We start from the raw sequence: 26976 nt of genomic DNA, 5'->3' as shown, positions 1-26976 counted from the left end.
GAGTGGAAAATGAGAAAGAAGACTTGGGATATGAAATACAGCTTTCCAAGGATTCTGATAGAATGAAGTGTGCAAATAACAGCTGTGCAGCAGGTCTAGGAAATAACAGGTCCAAATGAGAAGAGGAACTTAGTAGGCTCTAAGAAGAAATTTGGATGTGAGAGTTGGACTGTGAAGAAAGCTGAGCGCCAAAGAATTGATGCTTTTGAACTGTGGTGTTGGAGAAGACTCTTGAGAGTCCCTTGGACTTCAAGAAGGTCCAACCAGTCCATTCTAAAGGAGATCAGTCCTGGGTATTCATTGGAAGGACTGATGCTAAAGCTGAAACTCCAATACTTTGGCCACCTCATGTGAAGAGTTGACTCACTGGAAAAGACCCTGATGCTGGGAGGGATTGGGGGCAGGAGGAGAAGGGGACAACAGAGGATGAGATGGCTGGATGGCATCACTGACTCGATGGACATGAGTTTGAGTGAACTCTGGGAGTTGGTGATGGACAGGGAGGCCTGGCGTGCTGCGATTCATGGGGTTGCAAAGATTTGGACACTACTGAGCAACTGAACAGAACTGAAATGAACTGAGGAAGAAATTCTTCCTAAAGAAAGCCACAAGAAACAACACAGAAATACAGTTTATGAAAAACTCATGTTTGTTATAAGAAGTCAATGACAGTGTGGCATGATTTACAGAAATTTATGAAGGGTTGGAAAAGCTAACCCAGGGACTTCCCTGGCAGCCCAGTGGTTGACTCTGAACTTCCACTGCAGGGGAGTGGGTTCAGTCTCTGGTCAGGGACTTGAGATCTCACATGTTGCTGTGGTACATCCAAAAAAAAAAAAAAAAGCGAATCCATTTGTCCTTAATCTTGGTGATATTCTTTTTCTAACCATGAAGTATTAACAGTGGGACTTTAGGAAGGAATTCTAGCAAGTAGTGATGATTCTGAAACTAAAAATATTAAAATAAAATTTATTTAGAATCAATATATGAAAGATCCTAAAGTATTTATTTAAATATAGACAATACATGAAATATTTATCTGGATGTAGGCAAAGCATAGGGTAATTACCTCAAGTCAACCTCTAGATTAACAGTGAAAGACCCCATTATGCTTGCAAAATCAAATATAAATATTATTAATAATAATAATGTGAAAGTAAAGCTATAGATGGCACAATTAGGAGAGGAAGGATAAGGGCACTAACAATTATGTCTCATATTAGTGCAAAGCCAAGAAGAGTTACTATCTGATTTTGATGAAATAATAAGTGTAAGTTGATAAATAATGCTTAATGTTATGAAAGTGAAAGTGTTAGTTACTCAGTCATGTCTGACTCTCTGCAACCCCATGGACTTTAGCCTGTGAGGCAGCTCTGTCCATGGGATTCTCCAGGCAAGAACACTGGAGTGAGGGTAGCCATTCCCTTTGCCAAGGAATCTTCCTGACCCAGGGACTGAACCCAGATCTCCAGCATTACGGGCAGATTCTTTACCATCTGAGTCACCAGAGAAGAGTCACTGTCTGAATTTGAGGAATAATAAGTATAAGTTGACAAATAATGCTTAAAGTTATAAAAGGAGCTAATAAAAGATAATTAATAATACCAATAACAATGATTGAGAAAAGAGGAAGGGATTGAAAAATATGAGTTAAATACCAATCTTCCCTAGTGGAGTCAATAGAGTTGATATTTCCAAAGGTGATATTTCAAGAACTACCTTATAGATGCATGGGATTATCCAGTAAAAGATCTAATAATAACAGTTGAAAAGGATTGTTTCTGACAAGGGAGTATAAAGGATAGAGCTTTTCATTATAAGCTTGTCTGTACTGCTGGAATTTTTAGCATACCCATTCTGTTTTGATCACAACAAATAATTTCAAATAAAATATAAAACAAAGAGAAAGAGTATTTCACAGATAATAGCATATAACCTTGACTAACAAATGAATTCTCTGAATATATTGCCATTGACATGAGAAAAAAAGCCTATAAAAGCAAGAATAGAACAAATTTCTCTAAGAGGTAGACAATGGCTATAATTCATATAAATTATTCTATATGCAATTTCATTAGCAATAAAACAAAAATTGATACGGCAAGAATAATTCTACTTCTAAAAGTTCTGCAAGCAATTCTCTTGTACAAGCTAAAGGGAATGTTGAGTCAAAACACTGCGGAGCAGCTTCAGGGCTAAGTCACCCCTGAAAAGATCCAGGTTATCAGTAAATCAAGGACTTCAACAAATTCTTAAAAGGATAAGAAGGTTCAACTCTATTCCAATAATGAGATATATAAATAATGAAAAATGTCAGCCAGCACAGTCTCCAGCAGAATTTCTGAGCCATCCACAATGCTTCCATTAAAGTTTGACAGTCACCAATTAATAGAATAGAGAAAATGTCTCCTTCAAAGCTAAGACCTTAGGATCCAGAGGCCTTTCTCTTTACTTGCAGTCTTTTAGTTTACGTCACCTAAATGCCCAGACTATTTTAACAGTTTTAGAAACCTCAGACCCCAAACTACATAAGGAAGATGCAATGTAAAAGTTCACGATTTCATGTTATTCAACAAGCTTACATACTGAAAACGCCAATTGTCTTCCAGTCTTCTCAGCTTCAAATGAGTTTCAGCCAGCCCCAGGAGTTGGCAATGGGCAGGGAGGTCTGGCATGCTGCAGTCCATGGGGTCGCAAAGGGTCGGACATGACTGAGCGGCTAGACTGAACTTCTCAGCTTCACCCCTTCTCCAGGTAAACTGGATTCAGCTGTGAACACATCCATGACGCATCAGGTGCTTATCAGGACACACTTATTCCCACCTGCTTCCTAAGAGCAGGCATTCTATTTCTGACCACAAGCTTGCATCTGCAACTTGATTTCAGGGAAAATCTACTGTTCTCACACAGCCATCTAGGTGCTACTCAATATCTTATGGTGAGTAGTGTGGTCCAAAGAATCTTCCTGCTCTGAAATGCATTCAAGTAGATTCTGTTATGTTAGTTACTACAGGACTGCATGACCAGGTGGGTTACACTGCCTGTGCTAAGATGAGGAAATGGGACGGGAAATCTGTGTGTGTGTGTGTGTTGCTTGTGGTCATGGGAAGCCAGGCGTTATTAAAGTTACCAGAAGGAGGGAGCAGGAGGAGATCATAAGTCATATTATGTAACATAACAGTTATAGTAACTGGTACTCCAAACAGATGTGTAACTTCTCTTAAAGCACTGTAGTATGATACAACTGCAAAGCTCCAACAAGAAACACGATGCAAAACCCCAGAGAGCCCGAGAAACACGGGCGATAACAGCAAGAGCATCAACAATTAAATGACAAGTATCCAGTGCCTATGACTCATATAGTTCACCTACACTTACATTTATCTATCTTATCTTATTTAATCTCAAAAAAATCCTATGCACTAAGTGCTATCACAACCCTTATTCCATTGATGAGGAAACGGAGACTTGGAAAGGATCTCTAACTTGCCCATACCTCGCAAATGGTATAACATCGATTCAAACTCAGACAGTAGAATTCCAGATCTGACATGATTAAGCACTCAGCTCCTGCATAGCTCAAGGGGGCTTCCCCAGTGGTTCGGTGGTAAAGAATCTGCCTAAAATGCAGCAGACCAAGATTCGATCCTTGGGTTGAGAAGATCCCCTGGAGAAGGAAATGGCAACCCACTCCAGTGTTCTTGCCTGGGAAATCACATGGACAGAGGAGCCTGGTTGGTGACAGTCCATGGCGTCAGAGAAGACTTAGTAACTAAACAACACAGGTCAAGACAAAGATTTACATATAAAGAGTAGATGACTGATTTTACTGAAGCTGAGCTAAAAGATATGCATTAGGTATCCAAGAAAAGGGTTATAAAGGAAAATAAGAAAAGGGGGATAACAACCTGTTGAGCTAGTACTAAGAAAAATTTAAAGGTGCCTAGGAGATCAGCCCTGGGATTTCTTTGGAAGGAATGATGCTAAAGCTGAAACTCCAGTACTTTGGCCACCTCATGCGAAGAGTTGACTCATTAGAAAAGACTCTGATGCTGGGAGGGATTGGGGGCAGGAGGAGAAGGGGACGACAGAGGCTGAGATGGCTGGATGGCATCACGGACTCAATGGACGTGAGTCTGAGTGAACTCCGAGAGTTGGTGATGGACAGGGAGGCCTGGCGTGCTGTGATTCATGGGGTCGCAAAGAGTCAGACACAACTGAGCGACTGAAATGAACTGAACTGAACTGAATCTCTTTTGTAAATATCTCCCAAAACTCAGGACTGATACAGGAAGTAGTTAGGTATAAATCACAAATACGAGAAAGGCAGAGGTAAGGCTGAACATATTTTAAGAGTTTATTTGTTAGCAATTTTAATTTAATAGCATATTTTAATAAGGGCTTCCCTGGTGGGTCAGGCAGTAAAGAATCTGTCTGCAGTACAGGAGACCTGACTTTGATCCCTGGGTCAGGAAGATCCACTGAAGAAGGGACTGGCAACCTGCTCCAGTGTTCCTGCCTGGAAAACTGCATGGACAGAGGAGCCTGGTGGGCTACATATAGTCCATAGGGTAACCAAGAGTCAGACACGACTAAGTGACCAATGCATTCACTTTTTAATAAAACAAGTTAAATTTATTTCTATGCATAAACAAAGTACTATGAAAGGAAAAGAGAAAATATATTTTAAAAAACTAAAGGATCTAATCTTATTTTTAAAAGACTGATATACAAAGATTTGTATGGTAAAGGGAGGTGATGAAATTATGAGGTTCAGTATTACAGAAGTTTAATAGGTCATTAATATCTATTTCTGTGTTCAATCTAACATTCGTTTTTCTCTTTTTCTATAAGCGTTATGGCTGCAACTACATTTTCCCTATTTGCTGAACTTTGAACCTGATATGCCTAAGACCTTCAGTCATCTTTCAGAAGAAGGAATGATCTAGCCTTTTGGAGAATAGAGTAAGCCCAACCTAATTGAAAAGACTCAAGATTCTATAACTCTGGATCTACTTTGGGACAGAAATTTTTTCAAGACCATTTGGAGTTGAAATACTATCTTCTTTGACAATTTTGTATTCTAAGAGTTGTGAATACATTTAAATATTAGATTAATAGATGAATAGGTGAAAAGAGAGGTAGGTAGGTAGAGAGATGGACTGATTGATTTCTAAGAGAACTTGGGACACAGAATGTAAACTATGATTAAAAAAAACAAGCAGTGTAGTCAAAAGGAAAGAATTAAACTCAAAATTCTATCCAAAATAATTCACTTTGAGATTTCACCGATAAATTATTTACTCAAGTTACACAGACCAAATGTAATATTCTTTGTCAGTGGGACACTTCATGGCTTGTCACCTTCATATGTAAAAACAACTTTTTAACTCTTTTTCTTGAGTTGGCTCAGGTTCCCACAAGTTTCTCTCAGATATTGCCATTTAGCAGTGTGATTGCTACATGTAATATAATATGACAAGACTGCCCATTAATGTGTTCTCTAAAACACCCTTAAGTAACTGACTTAATACAATATTTAGAATGGTGCAATCAGCTGGGAAATCTTGCTCTTGACTATAGTGACTGCTGAGCACAGATGGTAGCATTTCCCTCCAGCCTTTTATCCCTGAGCTTTCAGGGGCAATTTGTTCCCCCTGGAATCAAGTGCTCCAAATCAAATAAAAGTTTTAAAACAATGTTTTCTTCTCTAGAGCACAGACTTTAAAATAGAATAAAGAGGATTCTCCTGCTTAATTTACTATTTTCTTCCTTTCTCTACAAAATTACTGGTCACACTCAGTTCCCATTAATTGTTCAACTACAAAGGTTATTCAGAACTTCAACATAATTGATGCAGATTCATTACAACAGAAGAGGTTTTTCTAAATGTTACTTTTCCAAGCCTCATTTTTTTCCTTATCTAGTCAAAATACAAATGTAGGATCCACTGTTAAACTACATTTCTCTAGCCATGGAACATAAATGTCTGTTTCTCTCCAGAAATCATCTGTCACTTACAACAGAATCTCCAGAGTCTTTATTTCAGATTTACTGGATCAGAATCTCTGAAAAGGAGGCAAGATAAATTGCATTTTAACAAGATTCACAAAAGCTTTTTGGAGACATTAAAATTTGAAAGTATTAAATTATAAATTCCATAATTCCTCATCTTGATTGTAGACTTATTAATTGAAGCTTTATGAAGAAGTGAAAAAATTAACAGTTTATATATACATATATATATTATGTGCACATATATATATAATAAGTTAGTAAAATATTATAATCAAACTTCAAGACTTCAAACTCAGACCCATTAACTATAAAATTTTTTTTTAATTTTCAAATAAAAAGGTAAGCCATACTAAATGAAACTTAAAGGGATTGAGATTCTTATTATTTTTAACATGTATATGAAAATATTGAATTCAGAACCAAAAGTTAGGTCAATGAACTCATTGCTCATTCATTCTTTAGCTGATCCGTGTCAATCCTTCTACTAAGTGCTGGAGATAGAAACGTGAATTAGATACTCCAGCTAGTAGAATAAACACAAAAAAAAAGAGATCCCTGTAACATAATGCAGTAAAGATAGGCAAAGGTATATCAGAAGCACCAAAGAGTAAACTATCTCTGGTTGGGTGCAAAATGAAGGGATAGTGACAAGACTTCTTGGACATGACTCATGGATTGAGACTTTAAATAGAAGTATGAGTTAGATTGCTCAAGAGTATGAGTTAAGAGGATTCTAGGCAGAGACACCAGAATGAACAAAGATACGGAGACAAGAAAAAGTATGGTTTGTGAGATAAACTGGGAGTCATTCAGTGACCTGAAGAGAAAAACCAGTGTTAGGAATTGGTTTAGATTTGAAACTTGAAGACAGGCAAAAGTCTGATCATTAAATGCCTGGTGAGACATGTGAACTGCCTTGGATTTTAAATACTTTTTACTTTGCTCTTCCCTTCTCCCGGGACTCCAATTACAGGTTTGATAGACCACGTGGTAATATCCCCAAAGTCACTGAGATTACACACGTCTTAGTTTTCCTCTCCCCAGGCCTCATTGTCTGTGCCCTCTACATCCATATACTCAGGCTCACTGACCCCTGCTGCAGTGTCTCACCTGCTGTAAAGTCAATCCAGGGGATTGTATTCTGATTTTATTTTTATCTCTAAAACTTCCTCCTCACTTTGTATCCTTTACTTCTCTTCTCTTTATGCTCATTTTCTTTTTTTCACTTTTTAAGCCTTTTTTGTATTGAAGCACGGTTGACTTCGGCTTGCCTGGTGGCTCACATGGTAAAGAATCCGCCTGCAATGCAGGAGACCCAGGTTCACTCCCTGGGTAGGGAAGATCCCTGGGGGAGGGAATGGCTGCCCACTTCCTGCCTGGAGAATCTCACGGACAGAGCAACCTGGAGGGCTACAGTCCATGGGGTCACAAAGAGTTGGACATGACTGAGAGACTCAGCAGAGTTAATTTACAATATTACATTAGCATTAGCTGTACAACAGAGTGATCAAAATTTTTATAAATGTCAGGCAGAGAGAGACAAATAGTGCCTATTTTCACCTGTGGAATCTGAAAAATAAAACAAATGGACGTAACAAGACAGAAACAGACACAGAGAATGAACTAGTGGTCACCACTGGGGAGCGGAGGAGGGGAGGGGCGAGATCGGGGAAGGAGAGTAAGGAGAGACTGAGACATATAACATAAATAAAATAAAAACAGGTGATGTACAGCACTGAGAATATAGCCAATATTTGCTCATGTTTTCTTCTAAATCTCTGAGTGTATTTATAATCTGACGTCATTTGCTAATGGTATAATATTCATCACTTTGTGCATGCTGCTATAGACTGATTTTTCCCCTAACTATGGTCACAATTTCCTTCTTCATAAGTCTGGTAATTTTTTATTTATTGATGGATATTGTGTGTGTTTTCCCATATTTGGAGATTAGGTTTTGATCTGACAGGCAGTTAACTTACACGATACTTTTGAAATTTGTTTTTAAACTCTGCAGAGTGGATATAAAATACTCCTTGTCAGTTAGGTTTCTGCAAGAAAATTAAACCCTAGTGCCTAAGGCAATATTGAACATAATGAATTAATTATATCTAATGTATTTAGAATGGTATTATATCAACCCTGAAAGAAACAAGAAAAGAGTTATCCACATTTTTCCCACAGAATGCCAGCTGAGAAACACCAGTGGTTCAGCTGCACTACTAACGCATGGCCCTTTAGCAGTTTCTCGGAAGGTCCAGGTGTTTAGGGAGGACTCCTCATTCGAACTAAAACTCAAATGTCTTCCAGCTATGTGTGAATTCTGGAAACTTTTCAACTTACAGCTTCATAGCTGTTCTTTGCCTGACCTCAAGCAGTTTCACCATACACATGTACAACTTAGTATTTAGCAACAAATTCAAGGAGATTCCTAGACAGATTTTTTACATTTTTTCTCCATGCAGCCTCCACCTCCTCGCTATTTTGCTCCATAAATTCCAAATGCCTCAAGGTTCCTGGACAACAGTTCTGTCTACTCAACTCAGTAATACCACTGTGCTCTGTTCAAGACCCCCTCTCTACACTGTAGTCCGGAAAGTGTTTGAAGACAAAATAACTGTATTGTGCCAATTATTTGCTCAATGTCCGAAAGTTGTTGCAGCGTATATATTGTCCAGTTTTACCATTATTTATGGGAGGAAGGTAAGTCCAGTCCCAGAGTGAAAGCTTTATCTTGGACCTTAAATTATAGCTGATGGAGAGCCAACAGAGGATTTTAATCAAAAGACTGACATGGTTAGCTTTGTATCTCAAATGACTGTAGCAGTCCTGTGGAAGGAGAAGGTGAAAAAGATTAGACTGATAAAAGGGAGAAGCTCCAGAAATACTTAGGAGCTGAAACCATCAGGATAAGATGGTTTATTTTTTAAAAAATGTGAGAGGAAGGAGTCAGAAATACCTGTTAAGAACTTAAGCTTGGGTGTCTGAGTGCCACCCACTCATATGAGAAAGGGGACCTAGTTGGCGGCAGTTTTGTTGTTCACATTGTCTGTGAGGCGTCTTCGGAACATCCAAATGGAGAGAACCTTTGAAGCCTTGACTACACAAACCTGAAACTCAGGGGGTAGGATTTTGGTTGGAAGAAATGAAATCACGAGTAATGAGCACACAGTATACAGAAACTACAGAGGAAACGCTGTTGTTCAGGAAGCATATATGGACCCTAAGACAACACGGGGGAAATCAGCACACTAACATTTAAGGGTGAAAGGGATGAGATGGAGCTGGAGAAGTCCTCTGGAATGAAGAGAACCAGGAGACTGCAGAGGTTTCAAGGTAACGAAGACTATGATTTCAAATGAGAGCTCTAGCTAAGTAAAAGCTAGGAGAATGGTCATTTGTTTGTGCGATTAAAGAAGCAGAGGACCTTTACTCACTCAGTAGTGAGTGTGGCTGAAAGCCAAATGCCAACAGGCAAAGAACATGATGGGGAACAGAGAGCAAGTGAAGCCGACTCCTTTAAAGGCTAAAGAAAGCTCAGGAAGACATGTGTGGGTCAGGAGAGAAGACCTTTAGTATATGAGACTTGAATTCCTGAAAGCTGAAGAGAGGAACTTAAAAATACAGGAGAGGGTGGAGAAAATGGATTAAGGTCACAGAAGAGAGAGGCCAAGATGAAGTCAAGAACACAGAAGGATCGATTAGCCTCGATCAGGAGCCTTAATCTCCACTGGTGTCAGAGGAAAGAACATAGAAACCAGCAACGAAGCCCACACAGGTTTGTTCTGACCGAGGTTCCCACCTGTTTCGAGAGCAGTGACAAGACCTTGATCTGAGGATAGACTGCTACAGAGGCTGGGAAGAGAGAGCAAGGGTGTTGGGAACTGAGGGCAAAGGCCTTATTCTGAGAGACAGCTTTCATTCAAAGCCTTTACGGTGCTTCCCTGCTGACTCAGTCAGCAAAGAATCCGCCTGCAATGCAGGAGACCCAAGGTCAGCCCCTGGGTGGAGAAGATCCCCTGGAGGAGGGAATGGCAACCAAGTCCAGGATTCTTGCCTGGAGAATCCCATGGACACTACAGCCCATGGGATCTCAAGAGTCGGACACACTTAGGGACTAAACCACCACCACCACCACTGACAAAGACCCTGGCTAGGGAACAGTTGCTGAAGGCCTTAGTATCAATGCAAGCTGTCACATAGCATTCAGAGAATTTACAGGAGGGGGATACACATGAGAATGTTAATCACAACGATGATGATTAAAACTTATGTCCTGACAGATACCTCTCCACCCCGACCCTAACCCACCCGCCCTGCCCCCACGCACACAGGAGCTCCCTTCAGAACCGCAGTCCCCTGGCTTCCGAGAAGGCAGTGAAGCCTCAAGGCAAGGGAATCTCCGCAGAAGAGAGGTGCTGTCCCCAAGGTCACGATTCATTCCCAGCTACGGTCTGCACCCCCTGAATGGTCAATGCAAGGACCCAGAAATCCGGCCTCTGTGCCCAATGGGTGGGCTGAACTGCCATTCCAGTTCCAGGTCCCTAGAGAGCCGGCGGAGGCCGTGCTCGCTGTGGACCAGCAGTCCGACCTCTCTGTGTCCACTACCTCCCCTTCCTCCTCACACAGGGGCGTCACACACAGTACAGGATGCTTAGGTCTGAATTTCAGGCAATCGTGTTCTGAAGACTGTGTTTCTAATTAAAAAGTACTCATTGCTTGCCAGAAATTTTTAACTGGGCATCCTATATTTTTACCTGCTGAATCTGGCAACCTTATCCACAGGTTTTAATTCTGAGAGTACTTCCTAGTAAACATCCTTCACACCGATTCCATTTCAGAGTTGGCCTCCCAGGGAATGCAACCTGCACTCATCAGTGAATTCTGGAATTAGTTACCTACTGGACAGCTGGCAGTGAGGAACCCATGTCTGGGCATAAGCAGAATATAAACAGTTCCCAGAAGTAGAGTGACGCATGCGTGCTAAGTCGCTTCAGTCGTGTCTGACTCTGTGACTCCACGGACTGTAGCCCGCCAGGCTCCTTTGTCCATGGAATTTTCCAGGCAAGAATACTGGAGTGGGTTGACATTTCCTCCTCCAGGGGGATCTTCCCGACCCAGGGATCGAACCAGAGTCTCCTGCATCTCCTGAACTGGCAGGCAGATTCTTTACCACTGGGCCACACGGAAAGCCGGAAAGAAGAGGTAGCCTTATTTATATCCCTCCCAGGGAAGAACTTGGAGAATTTTTGCTTTTTCCTCACAATTTAGGGCTCTATGGGTTGAGAAGTCCTGACTCCCAAAGCAGGAATTCTACCAGGGGAAACGACAAAAATCTCACTAAACTTTAAGCTATGGTTATCTCTCTAGCACCTTAAGCTTCACGTGACAAAGGACCAGCAGGCAAGAAGTTACCAGACTGGGCAGAGGCAGTTGGTCATTAGAAAGAGACAGAGCTACTATCACATCATGGAGGCAGGGAGAAACAGGTTTGGCGCCCTTAGACATTGCCTGTTACTCCCTCGCTCAGTTTTGATGGTAAGCAGACAAGTACAGAACTCATGACTAGAGAAGGGCATAAATGACTAGGCGCTTTACTATATGCCCTAAAATGTACTGTGGCGGGACAAGAAAAAATTAAGACAGAAGAATAATAGAGGAGTGTTATAGAGAGGTCAGAACAAGCTTTCTCTATCAGAGTACACTGATTTCGCCTATCATCTTCTCCTGATTTTCCAAGAATAAAGATCTATTATCACTGAAAAAATTACTACATTATAGAGAATACAAATTAGTGTTTACTGAGAATCTGCTATATGTCAGGCAGTTTTCTTACATTATTCCCACATTAATTCTTACAACAACCTACAGGTTAAATCTTACTCGCCACGGATTGGAAATTGAGTTTTAAGAAGTGAACAGTGAAAGATATTTCTCTTACAGGATGCCCACCTGGGAAACTAATAGAACCTTGGGCTTCAGACAGACCATGGAGACTGAAAACAACACTGATACGGCCAATTAAAATGCTCAAAAGCATGGCTCTGCAATAGAACTTTCTAGGATGATGGAAATGTTTAATATCTATGTGTTTTCTGTCTCACAGGGTAGCCGCTAGCCACAAGCAGCTAGTGAGCAACTGGCATGTAACTAATGCAACTGAGGAATTTTCTTATTTTATTTAAATTTAATTAGCTTAGATTCTCGTTTAAATATCCATTTGTATTCAGTAGTACAGATCTAAAGTACCCCTGGAATTTTCTTTGTGCTTCTAATAAAATACACCCAGGGGTTAAGATGGTTGTTACATCAATGCAGCTCTGCATTTCCAGCATTAAGATCTCCACTTTATTGACCATACTTTTCCTCTCCCTCAAGTTCTGACAAAACTGCCCTCATGGCACTCCAAGCTCTAACTCTTAAGCAGAGCGAATGTGTCATACATGCTATGGGCTCCCGGGCAGCTCAGCAGTAAAGAGCCCACCTGCAATGCAGAAGCCGCAGGGAGACTAGTTTGACCTCTAGGTCGGGACGGTCCCCTGGAGGAAGGCATGACAACTCACTCCAGTCCTCCCGCCAAGAGAATTCCATAGAGGAGCCTGGTGTGCTACAGTTCATAGGGTTGCAAAGAGACGGACACGACTGAGTGGCTCAGCATGCACACACACATCACAGACATCAAGTAAAGATTTTTTTTAGCAGCTACTGCTAATTTCAGAGAGACCCTGCTATACAGAGGCTTCTCTGCTGGCTCCGACTGTAAAGAACCTGCCTGCAATGCGGGAGACCTGGGTTCAACCTCTGCTTTGGGAAGATCCCCTGGAGAAGGAGATGGCTGCCCACTGCAGTGTTCTTGCCTGGAGAATTCCGTGGACAGAGGAGCCTGGTGGACTATAGTCCATGGGGTTGCAAACAGTCAGACACGAGCTACTTTTTCCTTCTTCATAAATCCTTAGCTAGATAAAGCCTAATTTTTCTTTCTCAAAAATAATGTAGATCTATATTAAGTTAAACAGCTGTTTTCTCCTTTTTGTTGTTTTTATGCCTGGTTTTGTCGAGAGAGGCCGGTTTTGTTTTGTTTTTCACTGTGTGACTAATCTTTAAATGTCGCCAATTTACTGTTTACTGTCTGTTCAACCTCCTTCTCTAGAGATTTAGACCAAATAGATTTTTCCTGATTAGGTTGCTCATCATTATTTTCTGAGCTTCCAATTAAGTATCATCTGGCAATCTGGCAATTTTGTGAAACATTAAAGCAGGCTGTATTCAGTTCTGCCTTTTAACGTTTAACTTCCATTAAAGAGAATCTATTTTGAGACCACTGCAGAACTGAGACCTCCAAACATTTCATAAGTTTTGACACTTTGCCAAACCTACAAAAAGCTACACTCTGCCTAAAGGATTTTTTTAAATCAAATCCTGACAGACCATTTACCAAATTGAGTATCTTTAACTAATTTTCTGGCTTCTCTCATTTATTCTAGCGAATCACACTGAAATTCTTGAGTTTCGGTAATTCCACAACTTCCACAAATGTTTTGCAACTAACACTCCCTTTCTACAGGTTAAGTATGAGGTGAGAGAAACACCTCTTTGAGAGTGCTAGCAGGGTATCTCTCCCTGCCTTCATGAGTACTCGCTTTTAGCACCTGCTTCTGTGCTGAGACGAAAAAGGTGTAGGTTTTTAAAACCTAGAGTGTACTGCACATTAAAAAACCAAAAAGAAACACCAAACTTTTACCCTCAAGTTCTTATGGCTTTCAAGTAGCTGGCTAGATGATAGAGGCCACACAAAGAGAATCTGAGCAAATGCTCAGCTCTCTGAAGCCAGAGAACCTGAGTTTGAATCCTGATTCTATTGTTGAACATTAGACAATTATTGGACATGTCTGAACTTCTGCTTCTTCATCTAAAAAATAGGGATAATAATACTACCTACCTTATAATCTTGTTTTGAAAATTAAATAAGTTAATATTTGTAAAGCACTTAAAAATAGTGCCTGGCATAAAGAAACCTAGCCTAAGTACATGGAATCATAGTATACAAGGGTTGACTAGAACTCCAGATACTATTAACTTTATGTGTATATTTAACACTTGCATGATCTTAGAAACACTTCTTACACATACCTTTGAGACTGTAGTATTTAGATTCTAGAAATAGCACTAAAATTTTAAATGTTCGTTATAATTTTAAACAAAGAGGATTCACAGAGAAGGGGTTTTCACTCAAATTAGAGACTGGTGTTGCGGTATTTCTGTAATGGATACAGACAAGAGCTCTGTCTCCCTAATGGAAACGATGCCTACAGTTCTCACAGTGATGACAGCTATGGGCAGTGATGTGTCTACGGGCACCGCACTGCATTATTCATTCTGAGCAAATCTGCTCATTCAATCGACCGGTGCTCCTAAGTCACCTCCATTTCACCTCTTTCTTTGATTTTATTCACCTTTATTACTAAGTATGAGCAGTAACATTAGCACCGAAATGGCTTTCATGACATTTTACCTTTTACTCTAGTAAAGGATAAAGACATTAATAAAAAAAAAATCACAGAAATGTGAAACTTCAACTGATTTATACGAATTTACTTGAGCATATTAATTGAAGATGTGATCTAGTCAAGAGATTAAGGAATTTTCCCTAGAGAAGAGAGAATTGAACAGATGCTTGAAGGTGTGAGGAAGTTAACCATTCCTAGAAACAGCAGGAGCAAAGTGTCATGGAATGAAGTGAAGGTGAATGAGATCACCAACAAAGCTGGAATGGCAGGGAGAGAGCAGACCATACTGTGATATTAGGCCACGCTAAGGAATCTTACCCACGTCATACAGCCATAAAACCCACTGAAGGATCCTAACCAGGAGGTGAGGAGGGAACAAGCACGATCAGGTTTGAAATTAGTAAATTAGTAGGCCTACAAGGAGAAGAAGACAGACAGGGAGAAAAGGAGGTAACAGTTAAGTCAGTTAGTAGGGAGGCTATTTAAATATGCTGTCTTGAGCTCCCAGGTGACTAATGGAGATGGAAAGAGGTATAAATTCAAGAGATACTTAGGAATCTTGATTCACTGGGTGTGGGAGGTGAGGAAGAAGAGGTGTCAAAAGTAATTTCTAACTTTCTGACTTGTATAACTAGACCAGATTTAGGGAGAGAAAAATCATGAATTTTGAGGAGGGGGGGATTGCTGCATTTGAAATGCTTTTCTGTGTGTGCTGGTTTTTCCTGTTCTTTTTTTTTAATTTAAAGTACAGTTGATTTACAATATTGTATTAGTTTCAGGTGTACAACATAGTGATTTAATATTTTTGTAGATTATAGTCCATTTAAAGTTATTATAAAATATTGGCTATATTTCCAATATTTTGTGCTGTACAATATATCCTTTGGCTTTAGTTTTTATTATTTTAAAATTAGTTTTTGCTGGAGAATAGTTGTTTGCCGTGTTGTGTTAGTTTCTGCTGCACAGCAGAATGATTCAGCCACACAGATGCACATGCATACGCCCGCTCCCTTCCGGGTTTCTCCCTGTTCCCGGTCAGCGCAGTGCATTAGGCGTGTTCTCACTCGATGTCTACTCCATACGTACGCCAGCAGTGTGCGCGTGTCAGTCCCCATCTCCCAGTTCCACCCCCTTTCCCCCTTGGTATCCGTATATTTGGCCTTCCCTGGTGGCACAGACGATAGAGAGTCTGCCTGCAATCCAGGAGACCTGGGCTCCACCCCCGAGTCCGGAAGACCCCCTGTAGAAGGGAACAGCGCCCACTGCAGTGTTCTTGGGGCTTCCCTGGTGGTGCTCTCTACGCCTGCGCCTCTATCTCTGCTTTGCAAATGAGATCGTTTATGCCATTTGTACCTCTCCATTCCTACCTTATTTTGCCCCTATCTCTTTCCCGCTCCTAAAATATTCAAATACAGATATCAAGTTCACGGTGAGAAAAATGTCTAATTTTAAATACAACAAATTAGCTGGTACCAGACTACTCTTCCCATAGTAAATGATTATAAAACTGACAAAATATATGAAACAGTATTTTCAGATCTTGGTCAAGAAGGCAGCATTGAACTCTAATCCCTGAGAAAGGAAATACACAAAAGAAGTCCCATCATTGCCCTGAATTTCTGCCTCAGTGACAGTTTCCAGATCACAATGCAGGAAGGTGGGGCCCAGCAGAGCAAGGCAATTACCACTGGGCTGAGGGATCGAAGGCTGAAGTTGCCGAAGAAACTAAAGTTTGTGGAGCTGGATAGTGCAGACAAGGAAGCTGCATAGAAAAAGAGCTCACAAACCGACGTAAGGATCATCTATTACCTAGATATCTGAACAGGTTACAAAGTTTTGCTCTAAATATTTAGCAGGCCTTCAGGACACGCATCCAGATGCAGCTGTTCTCCCATCTCTGCTGGCTGCCAGTATTCCTTGTTTCGTAGCTACATCACTCCCACTGTAAACGCAGTCAGTAATGTGTTGTTTTTTTTAATAAGAAACAAATCAACTCAAAATGACTGAGAAAAAAGTTTTAACATTTTAGCCAATGAAATGCCAAAAAATGCAAATTCCAGAATCTAAAAAGTACGCTGGTGCCTCATGGACTGTCTCAGAGAGGAAAGCAGTACGTTTCCTCAGGCATTTCTTAAGGACAGAAATGAGCTCTGACTTTTACTCACATCTGGGGGTAAAGGTCTGTGAGTCACATCTCCAAGCCAACAACTGCCATGAGAGAAGAATAAAAGAGAAACTGCACTCGAACATGCTCGTATGCCTGCTCCCAAGCCCCTCAGGATTAACAGTAAAGGATGAAAAGCGTGATCCCACAAGAACACGGAGAACTGGAAGGTACAGGCAGCGAATGGGAGGCGTCAGAACTATCGCAGAAGGTAGAAAACACGATCGCGGCACGATACGCGCGACAATTCAGCAGCCAAAGTGTCGCAGATACCGACAGGGCAGCGGAAGCCAAGAGCAGCGACAAAGCCACACCGAGAGGCCGCGGGAAGGAGAAGCCTCGGGTAACGAAGGCTAGTCTTTAATATCGACTGGCCGAAACGTTTGTTTGGTTTTCCATACCACCTTATGGAAAAACCCAAACCAACTTTTCGGCCAACCTGACAGTAACAAGATCTAGTAGGTATCTAAAATCAATAAATGAACAGAAGCAGCTTCTTTGGACGTATGAAGGAAATGGCAGGAAATGCACAGAGAGAAGGCCGCACAGTCCCCCTTGAAGGGACCCGATCTGGAGTAGAGAGGAGGGGTGTAGAAAACAGCCGCACTCAGTCGTAAGCTTTTAAACTGTGTGATTTTTAACCCTACATATTTTGGACTGATGAAAATTCAGATTGCTTTTCTAAAGTTCAATAAGGCTCAAAATAAGTTCAGTAAGTTTATCAAATACGTCTTTTTTCAAATGTCACACTTTATTAAAAAGGGCTCCAGTTTTCTCAAAAGATCAATACTGTCATTTTCTGACAGTCAGTCTCCTCTGAGTATTACTGTTGAAGGTTGATGTATATTAATCACTGGCACATGGCGCTAGAAAGAACATTTATCTTACGGTTCTTGATTAAAGGATTATCACTTTACTTCTACATTCCTTCCATATATTAATCAATTTGCGAAAATCTTCCCACTACAAGCCTCCACTTGTTCACCCTCTGACGTGATATTTGAGGAGACGTAAAAGATATTCCAGGAGACTGGAAAGAGAGTGGAATTTGAAGCCAGATAGACTGAACTTTGTACTCTTGTTTTCTAACTTTCTAGCTTAAATATATTTATTAATTTCTCCAACCTACATTTTCTCATCTATAAAATGATAGCAATTCCATTATCATATAAAATAATGCACATAAACACCCTGCAGTGTGCACGGCGTGCAGTAGGTATTCAGCAAATGATGGGTATTTTCTCACATCCATTACATGATGGATTTCTATGGTATCTTAATCAGAATTTTGTAATCCGAGTGCCCATAAATTCACAGCCTATACAACAAGGCCATGTATCCTTTTAAAGTTTAAATTATCATCATCCAACTGTCCACAAGCTTTATTAACCAAAAAATGGTACCCCTAAGTGTCCCCAGTTATTTTAGGTCATCCAAGGAGCCCTGACGATTGTCCAGAAACCATCACTCCACACTGCTCCTCAGTGTCCTGCCCGTGAGGCGCCAGAGAAACCCCCAGACCAGCTCCACCACCACCTCCCGCGACCTACAGGGCCTGAGGGAAGACTCGGGCGTGAAGAGGCAACCAGATGAGAGCCCAGACTACAGGCAAGATCTGCGAGAGTTATCTGGGGGCGGGGGGAGGGGGAGGATAATTTAAGTTAGGGAACTGAGAGTCAAGTTGTTTTTGTTTTAATGAGGCGGGTTTTTAGTCTGTGCATGGGAATTACTGCAGCTAGTTTATCTGCCTTTGGTAAAAAGGGAGCTACAGCCAGCCATTCTAAATGCTTAAGATTCAAGCAGGGGCCTGTTTAGAATCAAAAAAGTTCTTGAATCAATGTAACTTTGTACCCATCTGAAAAACATAGTGAATCTTCATCATTCGCAGATTCTGTATCTGCAAATTTGCCCACTTGCTTACAGTTTACTGGAGACTCTGAGAGTGGTGAAAAATACGTCATCCGTGCATGTTCCCGGGGGAAGGCAGAGAGACACTGCCTCCCTGTTCTAATTCTCACAGTGTAAATGGTGTCCTTTTAAACAAGTGTCCTTCTCAAGGGTATTTAGTGCCACATTTTTTACACGTCGTGCTTTCTGTTGGTCATTCCCCTGTGGACAGTGGCCCTGAGCACAGTGCTGAAGGGCTGGCTAGTGTTTCCAACCAAGTACGGGGGCTGTGATTCGTCTTATGGAGAAAATACACGCACTAGATAAGCTTCCTTCAGGCAGGGGTTACAGAGCTACCGGCTGCAAGTTCGCTGCTGATGAATCAAGAATATATATTAAATAAGGTTTTTTAAAAACAGAAACATGTGTAAAAGAAGGTTACGTACTGATTGGCTGATGAAAATGCTGTGACTACAGGCTCCCTGGCATCCAACCCTGCATTTCCCCCGGGGCAGCGATTCCTCTTCTCTGATTCAGTGTTCCTGAAAACCCCTAGATAACAGAAGCGAATCATAAGCATCTACTATAGCCTGAGCTATTAAAGTAGCTGAGGGGCCTCTTCTTTGTCTGGGCCCTAGGGGAAAGTGAACCAGGGAGGCGTCAGCTCACTGGGGCAGGCTGGGGAGACAAGAACTAGTGAGATTCTGACTCTGCTGTGACAGAGGCTCTTGAGAACGCAACAGGGGGAAAAGCTCCAAAGGGTCTGAGCCGTAGGTCGCCACAGGTGGTATCAACCGTACCTCAGAATGGACCCTTCTCCAACTCCCCCAGGACTAGCAAGATGAGGGTCCAGGCCACTCAGTCATGGTCCAGGGGAAGCCATCCGCACTGGAGCTGCCCAGCTCATCTCTGCCCAGGGACAGAATGCCTTATTCCCGAGAATCAGCGCCGGAGCCAGAAGGGGCAGAATGGGGCCTGGGAAGGACTCATTCTCAGGCTTTCCTGTTTGGGGCCTACACTTACTAAATGGGTTTCTTTCTCGTTTGTTTGTTTAAGTGCCCAGTGTTAAAAGGGTATTGACTTCCTTGAACTAGGCAAGCAGACTAGAGTGAAACGGAAAAGGGATGGTAAATCAATAAAGTCAGCCTTTAGAAGCTCTTCTGAAACACTCCAAAGTAACTCTGTTTGCTGTTCCCAAGGTCCTGCGCGAGAGTCCTCTCAGCTTCTGACCATCGCCTCTTCCTGGCACCTCCCCACATCTTACTGAGAGCAGCAGTTCTGTTAAGTCTTTAAACACGTCTAATTCAAACCCAGGAAATCAGTCCTGAATATTCATTGGAAGGACTGATGTCGAAGCTGAAACTCCAATACTTTAGCCACTTGATGCAAAGAACTGACTCAATTGAAAAGACCCTGATGCTGGGAAAGATTGAAGGCAGGAGGAGAAGGGGACGACAGAGGATGAGATGGTTGGATGGCATCACCGACTCAATGGACATGAGTTTGAGTATGCTCCGGGAGTGATGGACAGGGAGGCCTGGTGTGCTGCAGTCCATGGGGTCACAAAGAGTCACACACGACAGAGCAACTAAACTGAATTCAATTCAAACCCAGTTCGTTTGCCTGCTTGGAAACAGATTCCAAACACTGGCTTCATTCTCAGTTCCTCTTCTTTCATAAGCAACACACACACACACACACAGAAGCACACCAACTGGTACAAATAAATACTGGTAGAGGCAGCTTTTGCATTATTAGTTTCGTAGTTTAGCTCAACGAGCCCCAAATGGAGAAAAGAGTAGACAAAGAAATGTCCTGCCAACTAAAGACAACAGCAAGAACACAGTGCTTACCAAGTACTAGGGACAAAGTCTTACCTACAGTAACTCATTTAATCCTCACAACTCCATGAGATGGTGATTTTCATAACCCTCATTTAAGACCTATGGCAATCAAGGGGTAGAACAGTTGAGTAACTTGCCCAGAGTTGCACAGTGACAAGCTTGAACTTGGGCAGTGTGGCTCTACAACATGCTTTCTGAACCAAAGCATAGCACTGCCTCCCCAGTTATCTGGAAACTCCTAAAATGGGAGAACTTGTTTGGTCTTTCTCTAGCAGTTCCTAGCATGATACGCTTACACCATTAGCTCACAAATACAAGTATCTACATGAGAACTTCTCTGAAGCTTGGGCAAGTTTTAGAATATGAAACTACCTTGAACGTTTTCAAGGATTTGTGGTGTCCCGTGTAATGCCATTACCAAGGGCAAGATTGTTCCAGTTAGCAGGTGGCGCTGTTTTTCCCTTTCTAGAAAAACACAAGCTAATCTGTGGAACAACAGGCCTTTCCCCAGTTTCCCATAGATAACCCAGTTCAGATTCAAGAGCATGGAGGTTTTGGTTGAAAAATACGGTTATGGGCTTCCCGGTGGCTCAGGGGTAAAGAATCCACCTTCCAACGCGAGAGCTGTGGGTTTGACCCCTGGTCCGGGAAGAGCCCACATACTGCAGAGCAACTAAGCCCATGCGCCGCAGCCGCTGAGCTGTCTCTGGAGCCTGGGAGCCGCGACGAAGGAGCCCGCGTGCGGCAGCCACTGAAGCCTGAGCGCCCCAGAAGCCATGCTCTCCAGCAGCAGAAGTACTGCAGTGAGGGGCACACGCCACAGCTAGAGAAGGGCCCCTGCCTGCTGAGACGAGAGGAAAGCCCACCGACGAGAGCCAGCAGAGTCAGGAAGTGAAATAATACATAAAATTAAAAATTAAAAAAAAAAACACACAAAAATACGGCGATGGTTCTGTGGAGCAGGGAAATAATAGCTTTTTGTGATTCTCTGACAGCTGGAATATGAGATGAGAAAAAGGTGAGGTGAATCTGAGATCACATACTCAGAGGAGACGGTACAGCGTTTATGACTAAGGGTGACAAAAAACACTGAGGAAGCGAGGAAAGGCCATAAACCATGACAAGCAAGTCAGCCTCTGGTATACTGAGACTGCCAACAGAAACAGCTGTCAGCCTGGGAGCCTGTGTCCTGTCAGTCAAATATTTACCGACTGCTTCTCAGGAAGATGCTCAGTGGTAAACATTCCGCAGAGACAAACACATTATACAAATGCGGTAAAATGTGCTGGAGAGATTTCCAGCCACTGCTAACCTCATCTGAGCAAATCTGAACAGTTCATTAACATCCAGACAACCATCCACATCTGACACTCCAGTCATTTTAAACCTTTCAAAAGTGAAAAGATTCAATAGAAATCACCAAAACAAAGTATGTTTCCTACTGTTTGATAAATCAGTAGTATTGTGTTTCTCACAAATATCTAACTCTAGACAGAACTTCAGTGTAGCGATGTGAACAGACTTACAAGCAATATTTTATTTCATTTGTTTGAAGATACCTGTTGATTTCTTATATATAAACTCCCTAGTTCATTTAATTATTTCTAGGTGATCTGGAACACCATTTTAAAGTTGACTACCCTTCTTTCAGCCTTCCCAGGTGGTGCTAGTGGTAAAGAACCCACCTACCAATAAAGGTTAGACCTAAGAGACATGGGTCTGATCCCTGGTTCGGGTAGATTTCCTGGAGGAGAGTATGGCAACCCACTCCTCGTCTGAAGAATCCAGGGACAGAAGAGCCTGGCGGGCTATAGTCTACAGGTTCACAAAGAGTCAGACACAACTGACGTGACTTAGCATGCATGCACACCCCCTTCTTTCACATGCCAATCTCTTTGAGATATACAGACTTAATATCTATTAATCAGGCAACAATCATTTGAATTCTATATACATAAAAGAAGAAGTTTCCACAATAATGTCTCTCATTCTTAAATATTGGTCATGTTGTAACAAGATAATGTTGCCATTTATGTACTAACAGAATTACTTTACACAGTAAGGTATTGATTTTCAAACTGCTCTCCTGAAGCCCAGGGTTCTGGGATGTGTAAGGAGTCTATTTGGGTGAAAAAGATGAAGAGAACTAAATGGCCAAGGGAACTGGGCCCACAAGCATCACTGTAATCAATTTTTAAATCTATCATAAATTACAGTCTTACATACAATATTTTGGGGAGAAAAATGATTTCTAGCTAAAAAAATACGTAAATTATCTCTAACGGAATTCTGTTCTGCCAGAGGGAAATATTGCAAATCTAATTCTAGTCTTCACCCTGTAAAAATGATAATTATTTTTAGTGGTTTCCAAGATAATGTGCTTCAATTATGCTCAGCTATTGGTTTAGGTAATTTCATATCAAGTGAATCTCAAATGTAATCAAATATCACAAAACATTTAAGTCACACTTTTAATCTGAAAAAAAATTTAGATTCCTTTCCCTTAAACAAATATATTACCTTTCACAATAATCATCAAAATGAGGTGAGTTTTTCTTTTGTTTTCCACACCTGTCAATAATGTTTCTTAGTTATTTGCACTTAAATTGACTATTTTCTCTCCAAAGTATTCTACCATCTCCATGAGTTTATTTTTCTATTATTCTATGTGAATAAAAATGAGGCATTCCTATCATACAACAAAATTAAATTATGTTATATGCCTGAAGTTCAAGGATAATTTAATTTTACATTTATTTATTTGTGGTATTTCTAAATTTATTTGAAGTGCTATGTTATTGTACAGAAAAATGATTCCATCTTTATAATGAAAAATAACTCATAATTTCATCAAGATTCCATTTAAAGTTATAGAGATAAGAAATATTCAAAGTCTCATCAACAGAATTCCTTCATAAATATCAATAGGTGACCAACATGTGTGAGTTGTGAGAAGCGTTTTAAACAGAATTAAACTGTATGTAGATCTTTTTATATTCTTCATCACCTCCTTAAAATATGGGAAATTAATAGATTGACAACACTGGATAGAAAGTTTAAAATTATTTTATCTAACACATTGTTTTATTGTTCAATATGGTGAATTTAAAGTCCCCCAAAACTCTTCTATCCAAAGCCCTTTCAATTTCATTACCATAAAACAGAATACTATAGACAATGGCATACAATGAATATAATAGAGAATTGTAGCTGTACGTCAGGACAGCCTTCCCTGAATTCCTACCCTCCAACAGAAATCGTAACAATAACCAAAGCACACAGGACATGTTCTATTTAAATATACTTACCAGAAGATTATAGGAATAGTTATTAACAGAAAACTACAGATAGCGAGCATTAAATGAGAAAATGACACGCAGATACTAAGCCAACTGCTTAGCTATTTATCACAGACTCTCCCATCTTCGGAACGTCCCTCTGCTCAGGCACAGCAACCAAGGGGCAGACGGCTCCTCGGTGTCCCTCCCACTCTGGCCCGAGGAGGCCCGAGCTCTCTCATCAGCATCATCATGCTGGCACCCTACCATTTCCAGGGTTTTTACAGGAATCATCTCTCACTTTCAGAGAAGGGTTTTCAACAGACTGAGAGACAATCACTCTCCTCCTCTCAGACATGCTCAGTCGTGTTCACTCTTTGTGACCCCTGGACTGTAGCCCACCAGGCTCCTCAGTCCATGGAATTTTCCAGGCAACAATACTAGAGTGGGTTGCTGTCTCCTACTTTAGGGGATCTTCCTGACTCAGGGATCAAGCCCACATCTCCTGCATTTGCTGTACTGGCAGACTAATTCGTTACCACTGTGCCACCTGGGAAGCTCCCAGGGACAGTCAGAAAGTCTAGCAAACAGACAAGATGGCACACGCAAAATTCACCTGGGACTGCGGGCAAGGCGGTGGTGAGGAAAAGTCGCCTGAAAACTAGTAAGGAAAGAGATCATTTGTAAAAGGGAATAAAAGGCTGTTTAATCAGGATTTGCTGACAACTGAAAAGAGACATGTATTCTCAAAAACATCATAGACTGTTATTTAAAGAGAAGAACTTTCGAGCACCCTAAGAAATAGGCAATCATTTGGAGGTACTCAAAAGACTGACTGTAGCTCAAGAGGGAAACGTTTGTTCATGGACAGTTGAAACTGATATTAGGCACTAGAGATATAGGCTAGCTATCAAAATGTCATTGACAGAGAACATAGTGGTTTCAAAATTAAACCCAAATCAATTAGGCTAACATAGTGGGATTACAAAATAAATCTCTATTACTACAATATGGGAAAATGAAAGCAAATCTTTTCTAGTGAACCACATTTCACTGAGTAACAAGGAAATTTATACTTTCCAATTAATACTATCTCAGTCATTTCAAATTTAACTTGTCTCCTTTTAGTATACAATATTTCCTTTCAAGTAACTATGGTTCAAGGATTCTCCCTGTCCTTTCCAAAGACTGCCAGAATATCTCCCATTTCACCTTCTCTTCTACAATGTGACCTTACCACATACCAGAAAGAAGTGGGGTCTAATTTCCTCAAAGAAGATATACAGAAGATATACAGATGGCACATGAAACGGTGTTCAACACTGCTTAGTGTTAGAGTGGTGCAAATTAAAACTACAATAACTCACACCACTCAGAACAGCCATCATCAAAAAAAAATCTACATACAATAAACGCTAGAGAGGGTGTGGGGAAAATGGAACCCTCTTTTGCTGTTGGTGGGAACGTAAATTGGTACAGCTACTATGCAGAACAGTATGGAGGTTCCTTAAAAAACTAAAAATGGGACTACATTATGATCCAACAATCCCACTTCTGGGCCTATACACGGAGAAAACCATAATTTGAAGATACATGTACCAAAACGTTCACAGCAGCACTACTATTTACAAAAGCCAGGACATGGAAACCACCTAAACATCCATCAACAGAGGAATGGATAGAGAAGATGTGCTGTATACACACACATACACACACACACACGTGTACACACATACACACACATGCATACATACACACATGCACACACACACAAACACATACACACACATATACACATACACGCACACATACACACACCCATATACATGCACATATACACACATGCACACACACATATACATGCACACATACACACACATGCACACACACATGCACACACACATGCACATACACAACCCCATATACACACACACATAAACACATGCACACATACACACACATACACACCCATATACATGCATACATACACACACGCACACATACACACACATGCACACACATGCGCACACACAGGCACACACACATACACACACGTACACACACCCATATACATGCACACATACACACACGCACACATACACACACATGCATGCCTATTTACATGCACACATACACACGCGCACACATACACACACATGCACACATATGCACACACATGCGCACACACAGGCACACACAGGCACACATACATACACACACATACACGCACCCATATACATGCACACATAACACACACATACATAACACACGCACACATACACACATGCATACATACACACATAACACACATATACACACACAACACACATACACACACATACACACATGCATACGCACACATACGCATACACACACCCGTATACACACATAACACATACACACGTGCACATACACACATGTACACACACATGCACACACATGCACACAGATACACACAACACACACAACACACGCACACATAACACACGCACACACATACACACGCACACATACACACATGTGCGCACACACATGCACACATATACACACATATACCCACACACACACACACACACATATAATGGAATATCACTCAGCCACAAAAAAAGAACAAAATGATGAAGTAATGCCATTAGCAGCAATGTGGATGGACCTAGAGATTGTCATACTGAGTGAAGAGAGTCAGACACACAAAGACAAATATCATATGATATCTCTTATATGTGAAATCTGAACAGGGGTACAAATGAGCTTAGTTACAAAACAAATGTAGAAATTAAATTTATGGTTACCAGGGAATAAAGGAGGGAGGGTAAACTGGGAGTTGGGAGACTAGGATTGACACATAACACTACTATATATGAAACACACAACTAATTAGAACCTACTCTACAGGACAGGGAACTCTACTCAATATTCTGTAAATCTGATACGGGAAAAGAGTCAAAAAATGCGTGGCTATATGCGTAACTCATCCACTACACTGCACCCCTGAAACTAACACAACACAGTAAATCAACCATACCAAAAAAAATCACTTTTGAAAACTGTAATAAGGTGCTACCACATACCACCATGATGGCTATCACCAAAGAGTCTACAAACGCTGAAGAGGGTGCGGAGAAAATGAACCATCTTACACTGTTGGTAGGAAAGCCAATTTGTACAGCTAGTATGGAAAACAGTATGGAGGCTTCTCAAAAATGAATAAATAAACAAAAGTAGAGTTGCCATATGATCCTGCAACCCCATTTCTGTGCATATAGTCAGAAAAAACT

General features: G+C 41.1%; 1 long non-coding RNA gene across 1 annotated transcript in view; it reads right to left on the bottom strand.

Annotated features, from left to right (window-relative positions):
* LOC106502871 overlaps nucleotides 1–26976 on the bottom strand; it is a 122083-nt gene that overhangs the window by 48185 nt on the left and 46922 nt on the right. The window contains exon 3 of the long non-coding RNA XR_001296542.2: nucleotides 2587–2769. This is a non-coding gene — a long non-coding RNA (uncharacterized LOC106502871). The remainder of the gene's footprint in view (nucleotides 1–2586; nucleotides 2770–26976) is intronic.

This window comes from Capra hircus, chromosome 14 (genome assembly GCF_001704415.2).
Source record: "Capra hircus breed San Clemente chromosome 14, ASM170441v1, whole genome shotgun sequence".
In the NCBI taxonomy this organism is placed as follows: Eukaryota; Metazoa; Chordata; class Mammalia; order Artiodactyla; family Bovidae; genus Capra; species Capra hircus.
Note: the sequence above shows the minus strand (reverse complement) of the source record. Positions and strands in the feature narration are given on the sequence as shown.